Source organism: Peromyscus maniculatus, chromosome 2, assembly GCF_049852395.1.
Source record: "Peromyscus maniculatus bairdii isolate BWxNUB_F1_BW_parent chromosome 2, HU_Pman_BW_mat_3.1, whole genome shotgun sequence".
Taxonomy (NCBI): domain Eukaryota; kingdom Metazoa; phylum Chordata; class Mammalia; order Rodentia; family Cricetidae; genus Peromyscus; species Peromyscus maniculatus.
This window is the reverse complement of record NC_134853.1, coordinates 141,168,293-141,192,901: the sequence shown is the minus strand read 5'-3', so window position 1 is coordinate 141,192,901 and position 24,609 is coordinate 141,168,293. Positions and strand designations below refer to the sequence as shown.

The 24,609-nt window shown below is 48.3% G+C and overlaps 2 long non-coding RNA genes across 3 annotated transcripts; both read right to left on the bottom strand.

The window, feature by feature from the left end:
* Positions 1-3,926: 3,926 nt before the first annotated feature.
* LOC121827354 (uncharacterized) lies at positions 3,927-12,331 on the bottom strand. Of its 2 annotated transcripts, none has more exons than XR_006069608.2 (2): positions 5,529-12,331; positions 3,927-5,437 (listed from the first exon to the last, which is right to left on the bottom strand). It is a non-coding gene; the product is annotated as an uncharacterized LOC121827354 (long non-coding RNA). The 2 variants fall into 2 exon arrangements; XR_006069607.2 differs by having other exon boundaries at positions 3,927-5,335.
* Positions 12,332-20,905: 8,574 nt separating this feature from the next.
* Positions 20,906-23,478, bottom strand: LOC107399391 (uncharacterized). The gene is made up of 3 exons (XR_001575992.3): positions 23,346-23,478; positions 22,905-23,015; positions 20,906-22,036 (listed from the first exon to the last, which is right to left on the bottom strand). It is a non-coding gene; the product is annotated as an uncharacterized LOC107399391 (long non-coding RNA).
* Between the last annotated feature and the right edge of the window lie 1,131 nt (positions 23,479-24,609).

Genomic DNA, 24,609 nt, shown 5'->3' with positions numbered 1-24,609 from the left:
CACTGGGATGGAATAACAGGTGTGTAGTGCCTCAGGACAATTGAGAAACTCTTGTCTTTTTGTTTCATTTTAGTTTAGGGTTTTTTTTGGTTTTGTTTTGTTTTGGGGTTTTTGTTTGTTTGTTTTGAGACAGGGTTTCTCTGTGTAGCCCTGGCTGTCCTGGAACTTGCTCTGTAGACCAGGCTGACTTCAAACTCACCGAGATCCGCCTGCCTCTGCCTCCCGAGTGCTGGGATTAAAGATGTGTGCCACCACTGCCAGCACTATGGTCTTTCTTGAAAGAACTTTCTTTTTTTTTTTTTTTTTTTTTGGTTTTTCGAGACAGGGTTTCTCTGTGTAGCTTTGCGCCTTTCCTGGAACTCACTTGGTAGCCCAGGCTGGCCTCGAACTCACAAAGATCCACCTGCCTCTGCCTCCCGAGTGCTGGGATTAAAGGCGTGCGCCACCACCGCCCGGCTTGAAAGAACTTTCTTATGCACATAAATTCATACAGAGAGACACAAAGACACATAAATAAATAAAAATTTTAAATAAAGAAACTCTTGCCTGTGAATCATAGTGACTCTGCTCTGGGTTGCTGCGCTCTGGGCACAGGTGCAGAATTACTTGGGAATGACTCTTCTGTCCACTAGAGGGAAACCCAGGCTAGAGAGATGGCAAGTCAAGCAGGCTGATAAAGCCCGGGAGACCACAGCTGAGGAGCTGAGGGATGATGTCAGCCCAGTGCTTTGTGGGAGCTGGCTTGTATCAGCTTGATGAGAGCCACTTGTTGCATTTTTAGACCTCATGGGAGCTGGTTGTTAAACACAGTCACTAAAAATTAAGCTAAACAAACGTATACTTAAATCAACTGTATTAGAAATGACTGCAGCTGGGCATGGCAGCACATGCCTGTAATTCAGCACTTGGGAGGTAAAGGCAAGAAAATCAGGAGTCCAAGGTCCTCCTTGTCACATAGTGAGTTCAAGACCAGCCTGGACCACAGGAGACCCTGCCTCAAAATAAATAATATAATGACACCCAACATAAATTTTCAATTTTTACTCTATTTCACTGGTACCATCTCTGTTATGCAAGGAGTATTATATAGTAGTATGCTACTGTCTGTCTTTGAATCTGATAACTTGAAATTGGCCATGGAAGACTATTTACTGCATGGAAACTCACACATGCTACAAAGCAGGGTTTCCCATCCCTGACTCCCCTCCACCGCAGGTTGATCTAAATGCATGCTATAATATCTTTGCTTAGGTCTTTCTCACACCAGCTGCTGTCCTGAGGGGCTGGGCTTTTCCAGGTCTGGCCAGGGACACACTCACAGATGTCCCTGTGGAGGGACTGGTCCATTTCATCAGGCCAGGCTGTTGGGGGCCTCTGGGAATGTGTCACCACTGCGCTATGGTCCAAGTGTGGCCTGAAGGGGCTAGCCTCGGGCTTGAGGTCTGTAGCAGCTGCTGCCTACGCCAGAGACCTGTTTGGGCTTCCTGCCTGCCTCCCTCGTGGCCATCTGCTGGGATGGAACATGTTTCCCCATCAGAAGGGGAGCTTCCTGAGGATCGGGCTTGGCTTCTACCTTCATCTACACCTCCAAACTGGCTTCAAAACACAGCAGTAATCCCAGGCAGGCAGATCTCTGAGTTCTAGGCCAGCCTACAGAGTGAGTTCCAAGACAGCCAGGGCTACACACAGAGACCCTGTCTTGAAAAGCCAAACAATAAAACCAACCAAACAAACAAACAAAAAACCCATACAGCATACATGAAGACAGTGAACTGGGAACTAAGCTTGTGCCACATGCTAGCAGTATGACCAGAGAAAGGCACTTTAACCAACAGATCTGGTCTTCTGTTGCTTGGCTTGGAAAATAAGGTGAACACTTCTTTTTTTTTTTTTTTTTTTGTGATATATATTTTTTATTTTACAATACCATTCAGTTCTACATATCAGCCATGGGTTCCCCTATTCTCCCCCCTCCCACGCCCTCCCCTTACCCCCAGCCCACCCTCCATTCCCATCTCCTCCAGGACAAGTCCTCCCCCGAGGACTGTGATCGACTTGGTAGACTCAGTCCAGGGAGGTCCAGTCCCTTCCTCCCAGACTGAGCCAAGTGTCCCTGCATAAGTTCCTGGTTTCAAACAGCCAACTCATGGAATGAGCACAGGACTTGGTCCCACTGCCTAAATGCCTCCCAAACTGATCAAGCCAATCAACTGTCTCACCTATTCAGAGGGCCTGATCCAGCTGGGAGCCCCTCAGTCTTTGGTTCATAGTTCATGTGTTTCCATTCATTTGGCTATTTTTTTTTCAATAATTGAGTAAAACTGAAATTTATTATATGCCACAGTCATCCTACGGACCTCCATGCTATATATATATATAGCCTCTATGGTTCTATGGGTTGTGGTCTGATTGTTCATTTTATATCTAGAATCCACCAATGAGTGAGTACATACCATAACTGTCTTTCTGGGTTTGGGTTACCTCACTCAGGATGATATTTTCTAGTTCCATCCATTTGCCTGCAAATTTCATGCTTTCATTGTTTTTCTCTGCTGAGTAGTACTCCATTGTGTATATGTACCACATTTTTTTCATCCATTCTTCCGTTGATGGGCATCTAGGTTGTTTCCAGGTTCTGGCTATTACAAATAGTGCTGCTATGAACATAGCTGAGCATGTATCTTTATGGTATGTATCAGCATTCTTTGGGTATATGCCCAAGAGTGGGATGGCTGGGTCTTGAGGTAGTTTGATTCCTAATTTTCTGAGAAACCGCCATACTGATTTCCATAGTGGTTGTACAAGTTTACATTCCCACCAACAGTGGAGGAGTGTTCCCTTTGCTCCACATCCTCTCCAACATTGGTTGTCATGTGTGTGTGTATCTGTGTCTGTGTGTGTGTGACTTGTGGGAGTCTCCTTCTGACATGTGGGATCCTGAGACTGAACTCAAGTGAACAGACTTGGAGACAGACACCTGTTGAGTCATCTCCCCAACCCAGGTAAATACTTGTTTATCAACAGGTCTGGCTTCTATGGAGACACAATGAGTTCATCTAAGCAAAGCTCTCAGCCGGCTGTTTCCATACCCAAGAAGGTGTCCCACGATGTAAAAGGTGCTGAATTGAAGGGACGCGCCCCTCTACCCTGACATTGTGTGTCAAGGAAGGAAGTAGGGAGGTGGTGGGGCAAAAAAACAAGGAGTTAACAAATCCAGTGGTGAGGGAGTATGTACGCGGACCACACCGCTGGCAAAGTGCACCCTGGACTGATACCAGCTCTCTGAGCCAAGACACTGCCAAGTGCTCCACGCCTGATAAGGGGTACCTTTTCCCTATGGCTGTGCCCTCCACCTTTGCCCGGGCCTCTGGGTCTTTGGGATGCAGGCAGCCGGACGTGGCAGGCCCAGGGCTGAGCTGCAGGAAGCAGCGGCCGGCCGGGGCTGTCCTGAGCCTCAAAGCAACGGAAGGGAGGGAGCAGCCAGCACCTGCATTGTGCGAGCCCCGCTTCCCGCTGAGCCACCAAAAGAGGACCCCTAAGCACATTCTTGGCTCCCTGGTCAGGGCTGTGGTTCTCAAGCAGATATAGGCCGAACCAGAAGAGGATTTCTATGCTCTCACTCACTGAGGCACTCGTGTATTCTTTCACCCATCAGTGTTTGAGCAGAGGCACTAGTAAACGCAAAACAGCCTACGATTCTGCAGATCTTTGGCTCTTTGAAATTGGAGGTGGTCTCTGCAGAGTGTGGGTTGGAATCGTGGCTTCTCGACCAATAACGTGCAACTGACAAATGAACTCTGAGCTGTAGGAAGACGTTGCTCTGTATTGGATTAAAAGTGTGGAGGGAGCTCCACCGCTCCGGAGAGTGCTGGAATCAATGAATTCTGCGTGGAGCACATCAGCAGCTAGCAAATAAGCGACGAAAATTTAAAAACTAATTTTGATTTTTATTATGACAAAAGACCATTGGAGGGAGAGCACAAAGCTGCAAATTGGAAGTCTGCTCAATGGTTTAAAAAACTTTTTAAACTGATATGCAACATTTAAAAGTTGTGAATTTCAACTCAGAGTTTGGAGTCTTTTGAAAAAAATTGACAATGTGGGAGACTGTGTTTTATAAGCTGTTGGGTTATCCTTAGAGGAGGTTCTCTCTCTCTCTCTCTCTCTCTCTCTCTCTCTCTCTCTCTCTCTCTCTCTCTCTGTATTTTTGTGTGGCCTCTTGCAAAGTAGTGTTAATTGTTGTATAAGTTTAAAGAAGACCTCTTGGGCAATTCCCTGTTGCAAGGATCTGAAAGACAAATTTATTTTGAAACACAGATTTTTTTTTTTTTTTTAAATTTAGTTGGGATCCTTGATTGGTTGATGTTTTTCAAAAACGGCCTTCTGGAACAACCTTCCAATGAAAGAATTTTAAAATATGTCATAATGGGGCAGTGTGTGTACCCATGGGATTACCCAAACCAAGGAAAAGATCTGAGTCGGCACAACTGGACCTGAGGCCAGGACTCAGTAACTGGGAAGATGTAGCCACCTCACGTGGGTGGTGTGGAGAGGACAGGTGACAGACAGTTGCTTAAAATAGGATTGACAGAACATGGAGCTGCAAAGAGACAAGACTTGTGTTTCTGCCCTGGGAGAATGGGCGGGAGGAGGCGGTCCCATTCACTGTTTTGAGGGTCTAGAGGAAGGTCTGTCTGCCTTTTCAACTGTTGGGTCAGAGAGTCTGGGTCAGTCACAAGGAGACTGAGGGACCACTAGACCTCTAGTGGCAGGGAGAGGGAGCTGGGTTTAAGATTCATTGTTGGAGAGACAAGACTTGGAGAGGGATACATACCATCAGCCCCAGCATTATGTACAGTCAGATAGGACCGGCTGAGGATCCATTTATAGTTAAGAAATTATGTTTAAGAGAATTGGAAGGATGTCAAAGGGAGAAGAGGCGCCTGAAAAACTCACCCCCCAATCTGTAGTAATGGACCACTCCCCAGTATCTCACCACAGAGGTGGGCTGAGGAGCGGGCCAAGGGGACTTGGATTAGATCCTGCTCTAGTCAGGTAAAGGATGAGGTGGGGCAAGGTTCCAGGCAAGTTCAAACCCTTTTGAGTACCGTTCAGTGCAGCTTCCTGCCCTCCAGGGCCACTTGATGGGCCCCCAGGACACTGCTGGGAAGAGGAGGAAGGACCCAACTGGCTGAAGAGTGAGCAAATAGGACTCCAGGACATTCTTCTCAGCCGGGAGTGATGGGGTGCCATGCCAGCTCCCCAGACTGTTCCTGCTTCACTTCCTGGAGCTTTCAGGACCATCGCTGAGGTCAGCCAGCTTCTTGCTTGGGAGCTGGAGATCAGATGCAACAATTGACTGTGTGTGGCTCACCCTCAGAAATGTTTTGTCTAGCCCGCATATATTTCCTCTGGAGGAAATAGAACTTTTCCCATTCTGTAGAAGAGGAAACTGAGGCTCAGAGAGCAGAAGGCACATTCCAAGGACACACAGCTGGTGAAAGGCAGAGCTGGATGGACAAACTCACCCCTCTAGTCTCTCCTGATGTGGCCCCATTCCCCAGTGGTCTTTCAGCCTTCCAGCCGGCTTGGTGTCTTGCTGGGCTCCACCTCTCCTTCACACCCCACCTCCAGACGATCACCACATCCTGTAGATCCTGCCCCTCTACAGACCCAGCATCCGCCCCTTTCCCCTTTACTTATGGGTCACTCTCCATCCGGGGCTCCTGGCCCGGCTGTGCCATTGGCTGCCTCTCTGGCCTCGCCACCTCCAGTCTCTTCATATCAGCAGCCAGAGGGCTCTTCTACAGCACGATTCTGACCACGTCACCACCTTTAACTTCTGTCAATGATATCCCCTTGCCCTCTGAATAAAGTCCATATTCCTAAGCAAGTCACCAGAGTCTACGAGTTGTTATTACCAGACCTAATGCCACTGTCCTGGGCCCAGCTGTGCACTTCAGCCAGTCAGAAAGCTAGCCTACCTCTTCTGAACAGACCCTGTCCCGGGCTTTCTTGCTTTTGGGTCCTTGCTCCCACCACCTCTTCCACCTACCACAATTTCTCCCCACTTTGAGCTCTCTTCCCCAACTCTGCCAACTGACGTTTGGGCCACCCTTTAGGTATAGCTCCGTGCAGGGTCCTTTGCTAGACCACGGTGAACCCGTGGCCTCGGTAGACAGGGGAGCACCCATACCCCTCCCTCTGTGCTCAACACGACCCCTTACATGCCGGCCAGGTTCTGCTAACACGTGGTGGGACTGCCTTCCTCTCGGTCTCCATCTCCTCCCTCCCAGGTCTGGTTCAGCCCCTTGTCCTGGCCTGCATCTCTTCCAGCCACTGGTAGCAGCTTCAGTTCTGGTTCTTGGTTTAGTTCCAACTCTAATTCTAGCCCAGACCTGCTTCAAACTATGCTCAAACTGTAGTTCTTGGCCTGCTGCCAGCTTTGACTCAATATCCCAGTCTATTAAGAGCTTAACTCAGCCAAGTGTCTCCCCACTCTCCTGATCCCCAATTTTACTTCCCTTAGGAAAAGGCTCTTGCTTTAGTATTCCTAGTCAGAGAGAGTGGAAAGTGAGAAGCCTAAAACAGCCTGCCACAGCCTGCAATCATTACCCTAGCCTGGGACCAGCTAGCTGCAGCATCCTAGCCCTGAGGACACTGTGGGAACCAACAGCCCTAGTTCAATGCAAGAAACTACCATTGCCAGGCTTGGTGGTGCACGCCTTTAATCCCAGCACTAAAGAGACAGATGCAGGTGGGTCTCTGTGAGTTCGAGGCCAGCCTGGTCTACATAGTGAGTTCCAGGCCAGCCAGGCTACTTAGTGAGACCCTGACTTAAAAAAGAAGGAACCACCATTTACTGGCTGTGAGGTTTAAGCCCCTCCTTGGGCTCCATGTCTGAGAGAATACAGGAGCAAGAGGTGTATTTCTATGGCCTCATACAGGCCAGGCCCTGGGTTCTATCCTTGATACCTTAAGAGAATAAGATGAAAAGACATCTGATGCGAGAATGACAGGAAACAAAGCTGTGGACTATGAAGCCTATGAGGCCTTTTGCTCTTTCCTCTGGTCCCCGGGGTCAAATGCTATTGCACAAGGGCTTCTGCCCCCATGGCATTGGTGGGCCTGGCACAGGTTGGCTTCCAGGCTCTTGGCTGGCACTGTTGTCTCCAGGGTATCTTGTGTAGTAGATACAGAGCCCAGGCAGCATGCTGGAGCTCCTGCCAGAACTCCATGTCCCTGACGTCAGGAACACACAATGGTTCATAGGGTAGTGGGGCAAAGGCCAGCATTCCTTCTTTCCTACGGGCCATGTAGATGTATTTGGGTTGGAGTAATGGAGGCGCTGTCATCCCTTCTCCAACTTCCTCTCTGAGTCTCTGTCTCCTTACAGCGCAAAAGGCAAGGATTCCTATGGATACAAGAACTTGGCACCAGGAATGGTGGCACATGCCTTGAATCCCAGCTCTCCCAGCATCTCTGTGAGTTCGAGGCCAGCATGGTCTACATAACCAGTTCTAGGACAGCCAGGGCTACATGTTACACAAAAAGACCCTGTCTCAGAAACAAAACAAAACAACAAAACAACCAAAAGAAAATGTCAGGGTAGACCATGTAGCACAGGTCAATTGAAGAAAGAAGGCACTCCAGCATGAAACTTTAAGGCCTACATGGCAACAGGAAGGTCCAACCTCTTCTGGTGGATTGAACCCCCGAACAGCTGAACAAAGGTATATTGATTGTTACACAAAGTATTTCCTCATACCAGGGTCCCTAATCCTAATTTACATGTCTTACTGAAGGAGAGCATCACATGCCCCCATGACTCCAGTCCTTTATTATGTATCGTGTGCAATACACAATAATGCAAGAGTCTCAGGTATGCCTGAGGCATCTTGTGACCAAAGTCATGGGATGGCTGCAAAGCAATTACTATTTTCCACAAGGATTCTTTAAGGTCAAAGTATTTCTTTTTTTTTTTTTTTTTTTTTTGGTTTTTCGAGACAGGGTTTCTCTGTGTAGCTTTGCGCCTTTCCTGGAGCTCACTTGGTAGCCCAGGCTGGCCTCGAACTCACAGAGATCCGCCTGCCTCTGCCTCCCGAGTGCTGGGATTAAAGGCATGCGCCACCAACGCCCGGCAAAGTATTTCTTAAAAAACAAAACAAAACAAAACAAAACAAAAAACAGCTGTTCATTCTAATATCTACCCTATACAATGATTCTGCTTGATTCCTACGACAGAAAAATGCCAGGCGATGGTGGCACAAGCTTTTGATCCCAGCACTCAGCAGGCAGAAGTCTGAGGTCAACCTGGTCCACAGAGCAAGTTCCAGGACATCCAGGACTACACAAAGAAACCCTGTCTTGGGAAAACAAACAAGCAGAAAAAGAGCTTGGGGACCTTGCTTGGAAAACATAGGAACCAACAACATTGATGGAGACCTGGATATGATGTGTAGGTGAATAAGTAGCTATAGGTGCATGTGTGGTATGCATACATATAGCATTATATATATGTATATATACATACATACATACACATATATAGTATGGACATATTAGAATATTGCGTATTTAGTGTGCCTACATCTGCAATGTGTGTGCCAGGGAGTTGGGGTACATAGGGTCTATATGTGTATTGGGAGGGCTCTGCCTATATGTCACATGTGTATGGCAGATGAGACTTGTGTGTGAGAATAAGTATGTATATGGAGACAGATAAGGACCTGGGTGTCCACGTGCATTAAGTCTATATGTATGTACGCTTGTTGTGGAAGGGGGTCAGGGGAACACTGAGTTGTGGAGCTCTGGATGTTGGAATATTTGGTATTTCCAGCTGAACTCTCTGAGGTGACCTGGGCCAAAGTCATTGTCCTCTTGTTATGAGAACAAAGGACAGTAGAGACAGAGCTTTGGGACCTGAGTTCATTTCTACAGAGCCAAAGTCACCATGCCCGGATGGCTGCCCTGCCCCCCACAACCCCATGTCTGTAGCCACATCAGAGAAATAAACACAACCTTTGGAAGGCTTGTGATATGTCTGGGAGGAGGCCCCAGCAGGCAGCTTGTGTGGCCTCAGCACCCCACAAATTGCCCTGCCATTGACCAGCAGCCGAGATGCCAGGGCCAATGGCCGCCCTGCCAATGACCAGTCCTGGGTTCTTCGTTCAGCGCTTGTGGCCAGCTTCGGGCTTTCCAGAGCTTCCTTGCCCAGGGCATTTGATCTAATTGCAAATGGGCATCTCTTGAAACTCAAGCCTGTGCCAGGGAAGTCGAGGGACACGTTCAGGGCCAAAATGTGCATGGGCAAGTTTCTGCAGGAATCTACTTTTAACTGGGGTGTCCCCTTCTACTCCCACCCCTAAGTGCCTCTTCCCTCTGCAGGGGCTGTTCCTCCCCTCTCAAGATGACTGAAATGTGTGTTCCTGGGGCCTGGGGAGATAGTTCAGTGGTTAGAGCGCTTGCTCAAACATGAGGGCCTCGCCCACAAAGCCCAGCAATCCACATAAAAAGCTGGAGTGGCCACATGTGCCCCTGTAACCCCAGCACTGTTGGGGACAGGGATCGCTGGGATTTCCTGAATGCCAGCCTCGCTCCAAGATAAGAGAAAGATTCTGTCTGAAGGGAATAAGACAGAGAGCACAAGAGTGGGACATCTGGCATCATCCTAGTGAGTACAACGCCCACCTCCCAAGCACCTGCACTTTCAAAAGTGCCCTCTGTGGCTGGGCTTGTGGCTCGCTTGGTAGAGTGATTATCTAGAGTGCACAGAGCCCTGGGTTTGATCCGCACCAAAGCACAAACAGGGCATTGCGGTACATTCCTGTAATCTCAACAGGGCATTGCGGCACATTCCTGTAATCTCAGCACTCAGGAGATAGAAGCAGGCAGATCAACAGTTCAAGATCATCCTCAGCTGCAGATCTAATTCAAGGCTAGCCTGGGATGCATGAGGCTGCCTCAAAGAAAACAAGATACCTAAATGCCCTGGGTAGCCCAAACACCCTTTTCTGCCTCGTTAACTTGGACTCATATCTCAATTTCAAGATACGTGTCAACTCTTAAACTGCAACTACTTCCTGTCCCTTAATATCCATTTACTGGGCTTGTCACTGAGGCTTCCTTTTTTGGCTACCCCCATGGTTGGCATGGAGTAAAAAAAAATCTTTATTTTCCAGAATTCCTTGAAGTTAGGTGTGGCTGTGTGACTAAGCGCTGGCCAGCAGCGTAGGCAGAAGTAATTGGTGCCACTTTGGGGAACTGGTGTTAAAGGGGAATGTGTTATTTTTCACTCCATCTTCCTTTAGGCTGGCTAGAATCTGACTGAGTATATTGATTGAGCCATGAAGTATCGTTCAGGATGGCAGGGGTTGGAAGAGAAGTATAATGAAAAGCACGAGGACTTTTATGACCTTGGATCTATTGCACTAGCTCTGGACTAATTATTTCCAGACTCATAACTAGTTGAAGTGTGTGTGTGTGTGTGTGTGTGTGTGTGTGTGTGTGTGTGTGTGTGTGTGTGTGTAAATACGAGCGCACTTTTGGGAGCTGGTTCTCTCCTTCTTCCATGTGGTTTCTGGGTATCAAATTCATGTTGTCAGTTAGGCTTGTTGGCAAGCACCTTTACTCACTGAGCCATCTCACTGGCCCAGATTTGAGCTTTTCTGTCATCTATAGCCAAATCTAAGTCATACAAGCCCCTTAGAGTTAGAGTCCATGTCATCTTCTAGACACATGACCTAACAAAGGACATGCTAATTATATGAATAAAAGTATAAAATACACATTTAAGCACCTGGATATAAACAGGTTACAGATTTGGTCATTGGTCATATAGTCAAGATGGCCGTTGAAGTAGTGGCAGAGGATGACATAGACAAGAAGGTTAAGAGAAGAAGCCCCTGAACGCTATCATTGAAGGACACCTGGAGGCAGAAAAGCCCTTGAATAAGGCTGGGTGTGGGGCAGCACTTGGGAGGCAGAGGCAGAGGCAGAGGCAGGTGGATCTCTGTGAGTTTGAGGCCAGCCTGGTCTACAGAGTGAGTTCCAGGACAACAGGGCTGTTATATAGAGAAACCCTGTCTTGAAGAAAAAGAGGGATAGAGGGCTGGCAAGTCCTGAATGGCTTAGGAAGCAGGTGATGTGGGAAGGAATTCACACATGAGTAAGCTGAGAACTAGACAGGTTTTTTTTTTTTTTTTCCCAAGCATAATGAGGTCTCACCCTACCTACGATTCAAAATAAACTTGCCAAATAGTTGTTGGGTTTTTTGTTTGTTTTTGTTTGTTTGTTTGGTTGGTTTGGTTTGTCTTCTGCAGGACTCTGGCCTCTCTCAGATTTCTCTTGGAGAGCTCCAGGAATCCCAGGGGCATTTCCCAGACACTTGGGCTCTCACAATTCCCTCCCTGCTTTCTCTCTCTACTGAAGCTCCCAGTGGAGTTGAGCCTGGTCAATGCCAATACTCCCTGGGGGACATTACTGTTGGGAAACCTCAAGGAGACCTAAGAAGATAGCTGGTGTATCTCTGGTCTGCACAGAAGCTACTGCCCAAAGTCAAGGGCTTGGTGCTGAGGGAAAGGCTTAGGACTCTAGAGTCAGGGGCCCTGGGTGTGCATCTTGACTCTGTAGTTCAGTAGGTCTGTGACCTACAAGTTGCTTAACTTCTCTGAGTCTCAGTTTCCCTATCTGTAGAGATAAGATAATCAAGAGTCTACCTCATGGGGTTGCTATGAGTTAATATGAGAAAATGCATGTGACTCCCTTAGCTCAGTGCTGGGCGTCAAATGAGTGGTTAACAAATGCTGCCGATTATGGCTTCTATTATTATAGTTCTTACATTCACGAGTGGTTAACAAATGCTGCTGATTATGACTTCTATTACTAGAGTTCTTGCATTCATTAACTCTTTTAGCAAGTGAGCGCTAGGCATTCTCCCCTGGCATGTGCTTGGCGCATCAGCTGAAATGTTATTTTGGAGACTTCCTAGTATTGTGAACATTCCCTCGGTCCTCTTCTGTGACATTGTACGTGTGGTTTGGTTTGCTCTGACAACCCTTTCTTCCTCAGCTACCTAGAGAACTTGCCCTTGGAACCTCAACTAATGTTTGGTCTCCTCAAGGCAACTGGTTGGACTCCCCTGGCTGAGTCAGATGGCTGCTTTGAGTTCATTCCCACGTACTGAAGGCCATCTCATTGCAAGCTCTTTGCGGGGAGGACCAGTCACATGGACCCCAGGACTGTGCAACATAGCGATTTTATCCATATCACTCCTGTTTCCCTCTGTCATCATTTAATTACTCTTATTTTAGTGATTTACAAGTTTGCTCTCCCTCGGGAGGGATTCTGTCTGACACATGGCTCAGCAAATGCTATCTGAAGTGAAGGCATCCTCGACTAGCTACTGCATTGTGGAGCTCCTATACTAGATGGGAAGACAGAAGGACCAACATGAGACATGTCAAGAACTAAATGCCAAATCTGGGCCTGTAATTCCAGCTACTGCAAAGGTAAAAACAGAAGGGCTGAAAGTTCAAGGCCTGCCTGGGCTACAGGAGCAAGTTCAAAGACAGCCTGGGCAACTTACTAGGATAGTCTCAAAATAACAAGTAAAAATAAAGGGTGGGTGGGTGGGGAGCTGGCTCAGTAGATAAAGTAAGTGCTTACTGCATAAGGGTGAGGACCTGAGTTCAAATAACCAGCATGCATGTAAAGTCAGGCATCATAGCCCAAGTCCAGAAATGAATACTCCTATGACAAGATGAAAAGCAGAGCCGGAGAATCCTCTGAAGCTCAGGAGACCACGCCTGGTTATGCAGCTGTGAACAACAAATGACACTCTGCAAACAAGGTAGACACACACACACACACACACACACACACACACACACACACACACGTTAAAAAGGGCAGAGAAGGGTGAGGTGGCTCACTGGGTAAAGGTACTCACTGCCGAGCCTGTCAACCAGAGTTCAAATCCTGAAACCCACATGAGACAACCAACTCCTGAAAATTGTCCTCTGACCTCTACTTGCATACAGTGGCATGTGCACCCTCCAGGCAATAAATAAATAAGTGTAATTTAAAGAGAGGGGGCTCTGGGATAGAACTCAGCGGTAGAGACCTAGCGTGTGTGAAGCCTTCATTCAATCCCCAATACTAAAAGGAAGAAAGAAAGAAAAGAAGGAAGGAGAAAATCCAAATGAGAGCAGAGGTTCACAGCCTTGAGGCCTTTTAAAGAATGGATAAACAAGGCTGGAACATGGATAAGGAGGACCATGGAACCCAGTGGGGACTGGAACAGGGGCCAAAGGAAGAGGGATGTGCTTAGACAACCAAAGGCCCACACCTCTGGATTACTGTGCTCAGGGGTGGGAAGAATTCCAGCCCTAACCCATGATTTTCACCTGGTCTGCGGTGGAGACATGATCATTTCAAAGCTCTTCTAGGAAGGCCATGCACCTGTAAGGAACCATCACGGGTTCACGCTTTCTGCCAGGTCTCTCGCTATTGTGTGGTGGACAGTGGCACAGAGAAGGATGCATGCGGAGGCGTCGTCGTTGCTGGGAAAATACTTTGAGCCTTAGCATCACCATAGGCAGGTGCCAGATTATAAAGCACCTTTCAGAAAGCACCTCTTAGGCGGGCGGCGATGGTGCACACCTTTAATCCCAGCACTCGGGAGGCAGAGGCAGGAGGATCTTTGTGAGTTCGAGGCCAGCCTGGGCTACCAAGTGAGTTCCAGGAAAGGCGCAAAGCTACACAGAGAAACTCTGTCTCGAAAAAACAAACAAACAAACAAAAGCACCTCTTTTCCAGTATGGATTTAGACTGCACTACTGTACAGAAAAACCACTTTCGAAGTGTCTGTTTGACCCACATTTGGCCACCTCACTGCCATCCCCACTTGTTCTAAAAGGCCAAGTCTGAACAACAAGGAGCGGGCATAGCTTGTCACTTCTCACGGGCAGAAAGATTGTAAGGGGACAAAACTGAAGTCCAAAACTGCCACACCCGCCCCCAGCTGAAACCTGTTCCCTACACTCTCCCATCCTGCTGTGATGATTCTGGACCCAATCACAGAATTTGGGAGTTTTCTATCGTTTCTTCTCCTATTGAGCTTGCCCTGTGTGTCCTGGGGAGGGTGGTTTTCTGTATAGAGCCTACTGGAGATTTTGCTGGTGGAGAACTGGAAGGTGGTATCCTTCTGGGATTGTAAGGAGGATCAAGTTAGGAACTGAATGTACCCCTAAAACGGCTGTGAAAAAAAACTGAGCGGGTGATGCTGTTGTAACCCCCTCAGCGAGGAATGACATGCGCGATTTGTTTGCTTTTGTTTGTTTCGAGACAGGGTCTCTCTACAAAGCCCTGGCTGTCCTGGAACTCACTCTGTAGACCAGACTCACCTCAGACTCACAGAGATCCACCTGCCTCTGCCTCTCAAGTGCTGGGATTAAAGGTGTGTGCATCACTACACCCGGCGGACACAAACAGTTTGAGATTTCTTATTAATAGCTGCATTTTCCCTGCAGCCATTCCTGTCACCTCAGTGAAGCTGGCTGTCCCGAGTTCCTGTGCTCGAGGGGTAAGTGAAAGTGTAGGGGAAGCGGAGAGGCCAGTTTTCCCACTCATTGCCAGCTTCTCTGGAAGTCACTGTGAAGGAAGAGAGTCCGCAGGACCAGCGGGGGCAATCTCACTGGAGGCTTTGGTGCATCTTAAGGAGGAAGGGGGAAGCTATACAGAGCGGGGCTAGGAACAGTCCAGTGATTGCTTGCTGTGTAAGCCTGGGCCTTGAATTGGAAACCCAGAACCTACAAAAAGCCAGGCACTGTGACATGTGTCTCTCATCCTGGTGAGTTGGCAGGCAGAGACAAGAAACTGCCCTGAAGCTCTCATACCAGATGGCCTGACTCACAGAACTGTGAACAGCAAAGAGACCCTGTCTCAAATGAGGTAACGCCCAAAGTTGTCCTCTGACCTCCATGTGTGTGCATAAGCCCATCTGCATGTGTGCATGCACATCACAACACACACACACACACACACACACACACACACACACACACACACACACACACGAGAGAGAGAGAGAGAGAGAGAGAGAGAGAGAGAGAGAGAGAGAGAGAGAGAGAGAGAGAGAGAAAGAGAGAGAGTCTGTTATGAGGGAGAAGTGATCCAGGCGAGAGTATGCCCTTGGAAGAGCCTCTTGGAAAGCCTGAAAGCTTTAACCCCCACTTGTGGCGAGAGGCTAGAACAGGGCAAAGTCTCTGGGAATGAGGTTGGGGATGGATACTCCTCAAACTCAGATTCAAGCCTTGCATGCTGCCCCCCCCCCTCATACCCCAAGAAGCCAGGCTGTGGGCTAGATCAGCGCTTCCTCACTGTTCTCTGCTTAGTAGAAAGGTCCTAACAATAGGCAGGGTGGCCTCTGGTCACCTGAGGACACTCCACATGCCACTTGCCCTACCCTTTACCTTCTACTTCCTTCTGGCAACTCAACAAACCTACTAGTACCTTCTCTTGGCCCCACTGTCCCAGGAGGAGCAAAGTTGAGCTTCCAAGAGGAGGAATGGGGTAAAAGGCCTTACTCCCTTCAGGAACATTCCACTGTAACCAACATAAGCTGCACGTCAGAGACCACAGCTGACTACTTCAGTCTAGAACCCCACCCAGCCCCTAAGTTCATCTAGAGATGAGACCCAGAACCCAGATCTCAAAACCATCCCAGTGCTAATAAATAATCCAGAGCCCAGAACCCAGAGCCCAAGCCAGTCCAACCCCTAGTCCAAAGTCTCAAGCCCAGAACCCAGGTTACAGAACTCAGAGAACAACCTGGACCAGGCCCAAAGTCCAAACAGAGCCAAAGACCAAGGCTCAGAACTTAGGTTCAATCCCAGGACTTAACCTGGCTCACAGACTCAAAGTCTAGTGCACAGAAGGCCCAGTGTTCTGGCACTAGAACCCAGATCAAAGCAAAATGAGAACAGAGCAGTTGAGTCCAGCTCAGAACCCACCTAAAAGCCTAGAACCTAGGTCAGGTGCCTAGAACCTAGGTCAGGCGAGGCCCCATCTTTTTTGTTGTTGTTTATTTGTTTGTTTTGTTGAGACAACGTTTCTCTGTGTGTGTGGCTCTGGCTGTCCTGGAACTCGCTCTATAGACCAGGCTGGCCTCAAATTTAGAGATCTACCTGCCCCTGCCTCCTGATCAAAGGCGTGCACCACCACCGCCAGGCTTGCCAGGCCCCATCCTAACTCCAGATTTAAGAGTCCAACTTTAAGCCAGGTGTGGTAGTGCAGCCTTTAATCCTAGCACTCGGCAGGAGGATCTCTGTGAGTTCGAGGCCAGCCTGGTCTACAGAGCGAGTTCCAGGACAGCCAGGGCTGTTACACAGAGAAACCCTGTCTTAAAAAAACGGGAGAGGCAGCCAGGCGGTGGTGGCGCACGCCTTTAATCCCAGCACTCGGGAGGCAGAGGCAGGCGGATCTCTGTGAGTTTGAGGCCAGCCTGGGCTACCAAGTGAGTCCCAGGAAAGGCGCAAAGCTACACAGAGAAACCCTGTCTTGAAAAAAACAAACAAACAAAAAAAAACCGGAAGAGGCCAACTTGAACAGAATTCAAACCTAGCACTCTACACCCTGCCCAGACGATACCAGCTCTCCAACACTCCTAGCACCAGCCAAAGGAGTCCAAGGATAGGACCCAAGGGGGGGATTTCAGACGCCGACCTAAGCCCTGGTGAGAGCTCCTGGGAGGAGGTGCAGAAGGGCAGGTGGATGTTCTCCAGTCTGGATGATCACTGTGAGGATTCAGAACCGAGACAAAGCAGGCGGCTTTCTCTGCAAGGGCTGCTCCTCAGAAGCCCGACAGGGCAGGAAGCTGCAGCTGCGGCCGCTCTTTGACTTTGGGTCCTTCTCTTCTCTGGCCTCAGCGCTCACAGGAAATTAGGAGGTGCTTACTGAGACTGACTGCCACAGAAGACCCTTCTTCCAGGTTTTCTCTTGGGGAGGGTCTGGAGGTTTTCAGACAGAGTCTCTATTGACCAGTCTAGTCTTGAAGTTGGTGTGCAGCCAAGGATGGCCTTGACCTCCTGATCCTCCTGCCTCTGGCTTTCTAGTGCTGAAAATACAGGGGTGTGCCACCGTCCCCCACGTAACTTATCCTTACTCAGCAACATTTATTGAATGTTTAAAATGGGGATAAAATAGAATTTTTTAAAATATATTTTATTTTATTTTTATGTGCATTTGTGTTTTTGCCATGCATGTCAGGGTCCCCTGAAACTGGAGTTACAGACAGGTGTGAACTGCCATGTGGGTGCTGGGAATTGAACTCACGTCCTCTGGAAGAAGAGTCAGTGCTCTTAACCCCTGAGCCACCTCTCCAGCCCAAAATAGAATTTTTTTTTTTTTCTTTTTTTGGTCAAGGCCTCCTGTAGCCCAGATGGATCTCAAACTTGCCATGTATCTGAGGATGGCCTTGAACTTCTGTTGCTCCTACCTCTACCTCCCAAATGTTGGGATTACTGACATATACTACCGTGGCCAGAGTGTGCTGCGCTGAGGACTGAACCCAGCATTTTGGGCATACTGGACAAGCACTCTACCAACAATTATATCTCTAGCCCAAAGTGTGTGTGTGTGTGTGTGTGTGTGTGTGTGTGTGTGTGTGTGTGCATGCATGCGTGCATGCAAGTCAATGTACAACTGGCAGGAGTCAGTTCTCTCCTTCTACCACCTGGATCCCAGGGATTGAACTCAGGTCATCAGGCTTGTCAGCAAGGGTCTTTCTTCACTGAATCATCTCATTGACCCTCCGCTTTATTTTGAGACTTTGGAGCTCACCGATTGGCCTAGCCTCATTGCCCTCCCTTCTCAGCACTGAGATTAAAGGAGCATGCCCAGCTTTCTCCTCCCCGCCCCCCACAGAGCTGAGGACTGAACTCAGGACCTTGCACTTGCTAGGCAAGCGCTCTATCACTGAGCTAAATGCCCAACCCCATGCCCAGCTTTTTAACCGAGAGCTTGGGATCTGAATTCAGATTTGTATGGGCGTGCTGTGAGCGCTTGAGCAACTGAGCTATATCCCCAATCCAATTTTTGTTTGTCTGGTTGTTTTCGTTTTGTGGCAGGGCTTCATTATACTGGCCTGAAACTCACTAGATAAACCAGGTTGGATCACAGAGATTCTCCTGCTGCTTCTTCCCAAGCCACCACTGGGGTTAAAGGTGTGTTTTTTTTTTTTTTTAATCCTCTGATTATTATTAAGAATTCAATTCGGCATGATGGTGGCGCACGCCTTTAGTCCCAGCACTCAGGAGGCAGAGGCAGGTGGATCTCTGTGAGTTTGAGGTCAGCCTGGTCTACAGGGTGAGTTCCCAGACTACACAGGGCAACTCTGTCTTAAAAAGGCAAAAAGGAAAATTGAATTAGAGGGACCGAAGTGCTGCTGCTGTCGTTTGAGAGGATAGGATGAGAATCTGAGGATGCTCAGCAGATCCCATCACCCAGCTCAGGCTCTGAACTCTGCCTGGGAAGCCTCCCTCTGTAGCTCCAATCACGTGTGCTCAGAGTGCTTCCCAGGGTTCCCCTCTGCCTGTAGCATGAAGCAGAGCTCCTACCACTGACCTTCACAGACCATCCGTTTCCAGGGCAGCCAGTGCAAGCTGCTCACTGCTCTTGGAGCTCATCACCCCTATGTCCCAGGCCTTCCCTTTGTCTCTCACATCCTCCTTCCTCACCTCATCCTACAGCACTCAGCTCTGTCATTACCTCCTCGTGAAGCCTTTCAAGACTTACATCCCTCAAACGGAATCTGGTGTTCTCAATTCTGGGCACTCAGACCGAGTTCAACAGGCCTTGGTCATGTCACGTGGTCTGCCTATATTTCCCTCCACAACTAGATGGGATCTCTTTAAAACACAAGATGGGTCATACCTTGTTCATCTCTGTGCTGGTCCAAAGGAGGCTTAAATGACTGCATCCATAAGGCCACCCTGATTCCTTCACGTATCCTTTTGTGCTCTCCATCTCCCTCCCTCCCCAACTCCACCCACCCACCCACAGCACGTGGGGCCACCACGAGTTAAGTTCTGCATTTCAAAACCTGGTAAGAAATTTGTTCTCCCAGTACCTATCGGTCAAAAGCATACGTCATGACAATCAGGAGCAGGTGGAGAGAAGAAGCTGTCATGTGTTGTGACCTGTAAAGTTTGTTTTGAACACAGACGCTGTCTCGTTAGATCCTCGGGATAACACCGTGAAGCGTAAGTACAGATCCGATCAGATACAGGAGGTGCAGAGACGTTGTGACCTGCCCCAAATCACATATGTAACCAGAGACAGAACCCTGACAAACCTAGCTAGGTCCCAGCTATGCTGTTATATCTTCAATATAAATGAGACCAAACATTATCATAATAAGGTCCTGGCATGCCTCAGTGGAGATGGCAAGCAGCTATCTGTTCAGATGGACGAAAAGGAAGCCCGAAGAGGAGATAAGACTCCAGGGACAAGGCAAGCTCTGTTCCTTCCTATCCAATTAGCCTGAGTCTAGGCTCTTTCAAGTATGAATGGGTCAAGGCCATCGGACTAGGGCAAGGCCTCCTTGCAGAAACATGGTGTGAGCATGAGGAGGGCATCGTGCTAGCTAGTCAGGTAGGGAGAGGTGTGGCTCAGGCACTCATCCTCACCCTCTGACACTCCTTGCTTGGGCTGTTGCTCAAAGAGCTCTTCTCTTGATCTCATGAGCCCCGAGGGCACCTGGTAGTTTGGCGTAAACCGCTGCAGCTTCCCTGCCTAGCGCTGTATGGTCTTAGCGTGGCCTTGTGAGCCAAGGGTGACAAGCTTTGCCAGCTTCTGCCATTCCTTCATCTCTACATCTCCTCAGCAGTAGGAGTGGGGCTCTCTTTTGCCTGGGGACAGGGACCTTGAACTTGTGAGAATGCAGAATAAGAAGACCCTAGTTGGAAGCAGGGGCACCAGTTGTCCCATGGAATCTCTGTGTACTCTCTACGTTCCTCAGTTCCCAGAGAACTGGGGGTTGGAATCACCGATCACCAGCTCAGGAAGCTTTCCTGTGGAGTGGTCCATGGCCTCATGAGATCAGATGGATCAGTCTTGAGGCCTCTCCTGATCCATAATTACCTAACCAATATTCCAGGAACTAGCAGCCTCAAGTGACTTCAAGGGCCCTTGGACACTTCCTCTCCAAGGAGCCTCTCTTGGGACCCTCAAAGTTCCCTCCTCCTGATTTTCTGCCCCACCTCCTCTTCACGGGACAAATGAAGGGACAAGATCAGAAACAGGCTGAGACATCCCTATCTCTGCAGCTACTCCAGGAAACCTTTGCTCTAGGCCCTGCCCGTTCCCTACAGCACCCCCACCCAGGATGTAAATTTGCTCGTGAGTTGTTGAGCCAATGTTGGGCCTGACCCTTTTCTCCAGAAGTCGGGGTCATAGGACTGACAGGTTGGGACTATAGATCAATCTTACCACTAAGTGACAGACTGCAAATACTCCACCTGGCAGCAGTGGCATTCAGCAACCCTTCCCTCAACAATAATATGCAAGCACCAACTTCCAAGTAGTTCTCTGATTACTTGCCCTGGCAGCATCCCAGTGGGCCAGAAATACCATCTTGAGTCATTAGATGTAATCTAGCCCCCAACCATTTACAACAAACATTTTTTTCTTGTTGAGACAAGGTCTTTCTACAGCCCTGGCTGTCCTGGAACTCTCTATATAGACCAAGCTGGTCTCAAACTCACAGAGATCTGCCTGCTTCTGCCTCCTGAGTGCTGGGATTAAAGATGTACAGTGAGTTACAAGCAAATTTTATCTTTTTGACAAAAAGAACCTTACTTGGTGAAGTTTTGCCCAGTGTAGAAATAATGATAACAACAACAGCAATAATGAAGTACTTTATAAACTGCTTACAACAGGGGTTCTCACCCTTCCTAATGCTTCGTCGCTTTAATACAGTTCCTCATGGTGTGGGGACCCCAACCATAAAAGTATTTTTGTTGCTACTTCAAAACTGTAATTTTGCTACTGTTACAAATTTTAATGTAAATATCTGATATTTAGGATATCTGGTATGTGACCCCCAAAGGGGTTACAACCCACAAATTGAGAACCATTGGCTTACAGTGTGTCAAGCTCACTATTTTAAGCATTCCATCTAATCTTCATATACTCATACCAAACCAATGAAGTAGTGTGTGTGTGTGTGTGTGTGTGTGTGTGTGTGTGTGTGTGTGTGTGTATGCATGTGGAGGGACAGTGTATATTCACCCATGTGCACACATGTGGGAGCCAGAGGTCAACATCTGGTGTTTTCCTCTATGGCTTTCTACCTTTTTTTTTTTCCTTCTAAGACAGAGTCTCTCTGTGTAGCCTTGGTTGTCCTGGAACTTGCTCTGTAGACCAGGCTGGTCTTGAACTCAGAGATCCACTTACCTCTGTCTCCCGAGTGCTGGCATTAAAGACATGCACTACTCCCAATCCCCACTCTCTGAATAGGCTAGCTAGTCTTGAACAACCCTCCTGCCTCAGTCTCCTAAGTGCTGGGATAACAGGCATGCACCACCATGACAGTTACTGGGAATCAAACTTGGGGCTTTTTGCATGCTAGACCAGCACTCTACCAACTGAACAGTATTCTTATCCTCTCTGGGACCTTTGTATATACTCTACTTCTCTTCTTCCGGAAAGGTTGGGAGATCCAGAAATTCTCTGGGGGATTACCCAGTTGCAGCCTTGCATGGATACAGAGAGGCGCAGAGCAACACAGAGAACTTACATTAATTTGTCCTTAACTGAGAGCCTGAGCTAGACCCAGAAAAGGTACCGGTGGCTAGAAGGGCAGTCCTACCATTGGACAGGTAGCTGCCTGCCCACTAGGGAGAAGTTCTTTCTCTCCTGAGAAGATGGTGGCTGTGAAGAAGGGGTCCAGGTCTATGATCCAGTCTTCTGAGGCTCATAGAGCTGGTGAGGTGTCCAGAGCTCCAACAGTCACCTGAGCGCTGGGCCTAGTGGTCTGGATAGGGAGGAGGGAGAAAGGAGAATGTCTAAAATGACTAATGGAGTCACATGGTCAGGACTGTAGGTACCTGAAGGATAACAACCAAGTCTGTTATCAAGTTATAAAATCAAATCTTTAGTTTCTCTTCTTTTAGTCTTCGGTGTCTCTATAGAATGGAGGTGATAAAAAACACCCTAGCTCGTGTTGGGAGAAATGAACTAGATGGTATATTCAAAGCGAAGCACTCAGCACAGTGCTTGCCCAAGACATGCTGAGTGTGTGTGTGCTAACTGGAAACTGTTGTGTCTATGCTGCTCTGACTCAGCTTACGGTGGTGAATGATTGTCTCTAGGGCCGTGTTACCGGGCTCTGTCCTGACCGATACGGATAGAACTGAAGTTGCCAGGGGGACCTGGACCTGAATTTATAGTGGAAGAAAATTGTGGGCAACAGAGCCAGGATTCAAAACGATTTCTACAGGCTGAAATAAGCACGATGACATTATTCTGCTGAGAGCTTGACAGCATTACACAAAGTAGAGGATGGTAAAGAACCTTGACTTGACCCCAAGCTCTGGTACAGAGGATCTGAATGATTTGGTTAGCCACAACCTGATGGGAACTGATCACGGGAGAGAAAGTCTCTGAAGCCTAGCAGTCTTAGGCTGCATTAACAATGTGTCGTGTCCAGACTGGGGGAAATAATAGGCCTATTGTACTGGCTTGGTCAGGCCATATCTGGAATCTTGCATTGCTACACTGACAGACTGGAATCAGGCCAGGAGGGGACCAGCCCAGCCTCAGCTCCTGAGCTCTTGTGCTAAATGCTTCCTCTACAGTTTCTTGTCATATCCCCCAAACAACCCTGTTAGATAGGTTCCTACCTTGCACACAAGGAGGTTAACAGGATTGTCCAGGATCCACTGTAGAGCTGGTACATGGAGGTGCCTGCGGCTTTTCTGAATGGGCTCCTCTGGTGTTTGAACGTTCACTCACTGTAGTTTAGTGAGATGTGGAAGTAAAAGAGATATAGTTTTTATTTTCAAGGAGAGCATGATCTGGCCTGGTGATTCAGATCATTTACGGGATGCTATGATTCAAGGGAGTGAAGAATTTAGGGCTGAAAGAGATCAGAGAGGATACCGTAGTCAAATCAAGACTAAAACAGGGAACAGAGACTGGGTAGGGTCATACGTCTCACAGTGGGGACATGGAGCCCCATCTGTGCCTTCTTATGGGACAGGGTAGTGTCACACGGCTCACATGGGGGACATGGAACCCCATCTGTGCCTTCTGATAGGACAGGGTCGTGTCACACGGCTCACATGCCTTCTGATGGTCTTCACCGTTTCACTGGCTTGTTTCTGTACAGCGGATGTGCCCAGATGGAATCTGCCAGGGCGCACCGGGGAGCGTGCTGTGATCATCGTGGGGGAGTCGGATCTCAATATCTCTTCCCTGCAATTTGAATTAAAAGAAAAAAAAAAAAAAAAAGGAGTCCGGCACAGGGAAACACAGGTCGTGTGTGTGAGCGGCCTCTGAGAATCTCAGCAGTAACTTCACTGATGAGGGAGAGCTGGACGTCACCCAGGCTGCTGGGGATCTTGGGAAGCCTGGGGTGACGTTAGCAGAGGTGGAAGAAAAGACTGCTCTTTGCTGGCAGTTACGCCTGCTCTATTTAGATGAAGGTCCTCTCTTTCAAGGACCACATTCCTCTGTATTCTCTTTCTCAAAGCTTTCCTTTTTTTTTTTTTTTTTTTTTCCTTTTTGACACAGAGGGCTTTTGGAGTCTTGTATCTCCCAGGGCTTCCTGTCTGGGAGTACATACACCCAGTCCAGCCTTCTGTAATTTATGCTGAGAGGCAGAACAGGAGAGTCATGAGCAAAGACTTAGGAACTGGACAAAACCTTCCTGGCCTGTACACTCTGTCATAACAGCTGCTCCTCTTCTCAGTGTCCCCCTTTCCTCAGCTATAAAATGGGGATAATAATAGTACCACCCTCAGATGGAGTTCGTGAGCACCCAATGAGATTGTGTTAAGCCTGTTAGGAGCTATCCATAAAAGGCTGCTGTGCCCATGACTCCTTCATATAACTTGAGAGCTTCCCTGCTGGAAAGGGCAGCCAATGGGCTGGCTGATTTTTTTCTCCCATTGAAAAAGGCTCCCTAGAGCTGGGCAATGGTGGTGCACTCCTTTAATCCCAGCACTTGGGGGGGGGGGCAGAGGCAGGTGGATCTCTGTGAGTTCGAGGCCAGCTTGGTCGACATACAGAGCGAGTTCCAGGACAGGCTCCAAAACTACACAGAGAAACCCTGTCTCGAAAAGCCAAAAAAAAAAAAAAAAAAAAAGAAAAGAAAAGAGAGAGAGAGAGAGAGAGAGAGAGAGAAGGAAGGAAGGAAGGAAGGAAGGAAGGAAGGAAAGAAAGAAAGAAAGAAAGAAAGAAAGAAAGAAAGAAAGAAAGAAAGAAAGAAAGAAAGAAAGAAAGAAAGAAAGAAAAAGGCTCCCTAAATATCAAAGGCAAAGGAATGGCCGATCTTGAGACATGAGAAGGGGACATTGGTAGTGAAAGTTGCAGCCTATGACCTCA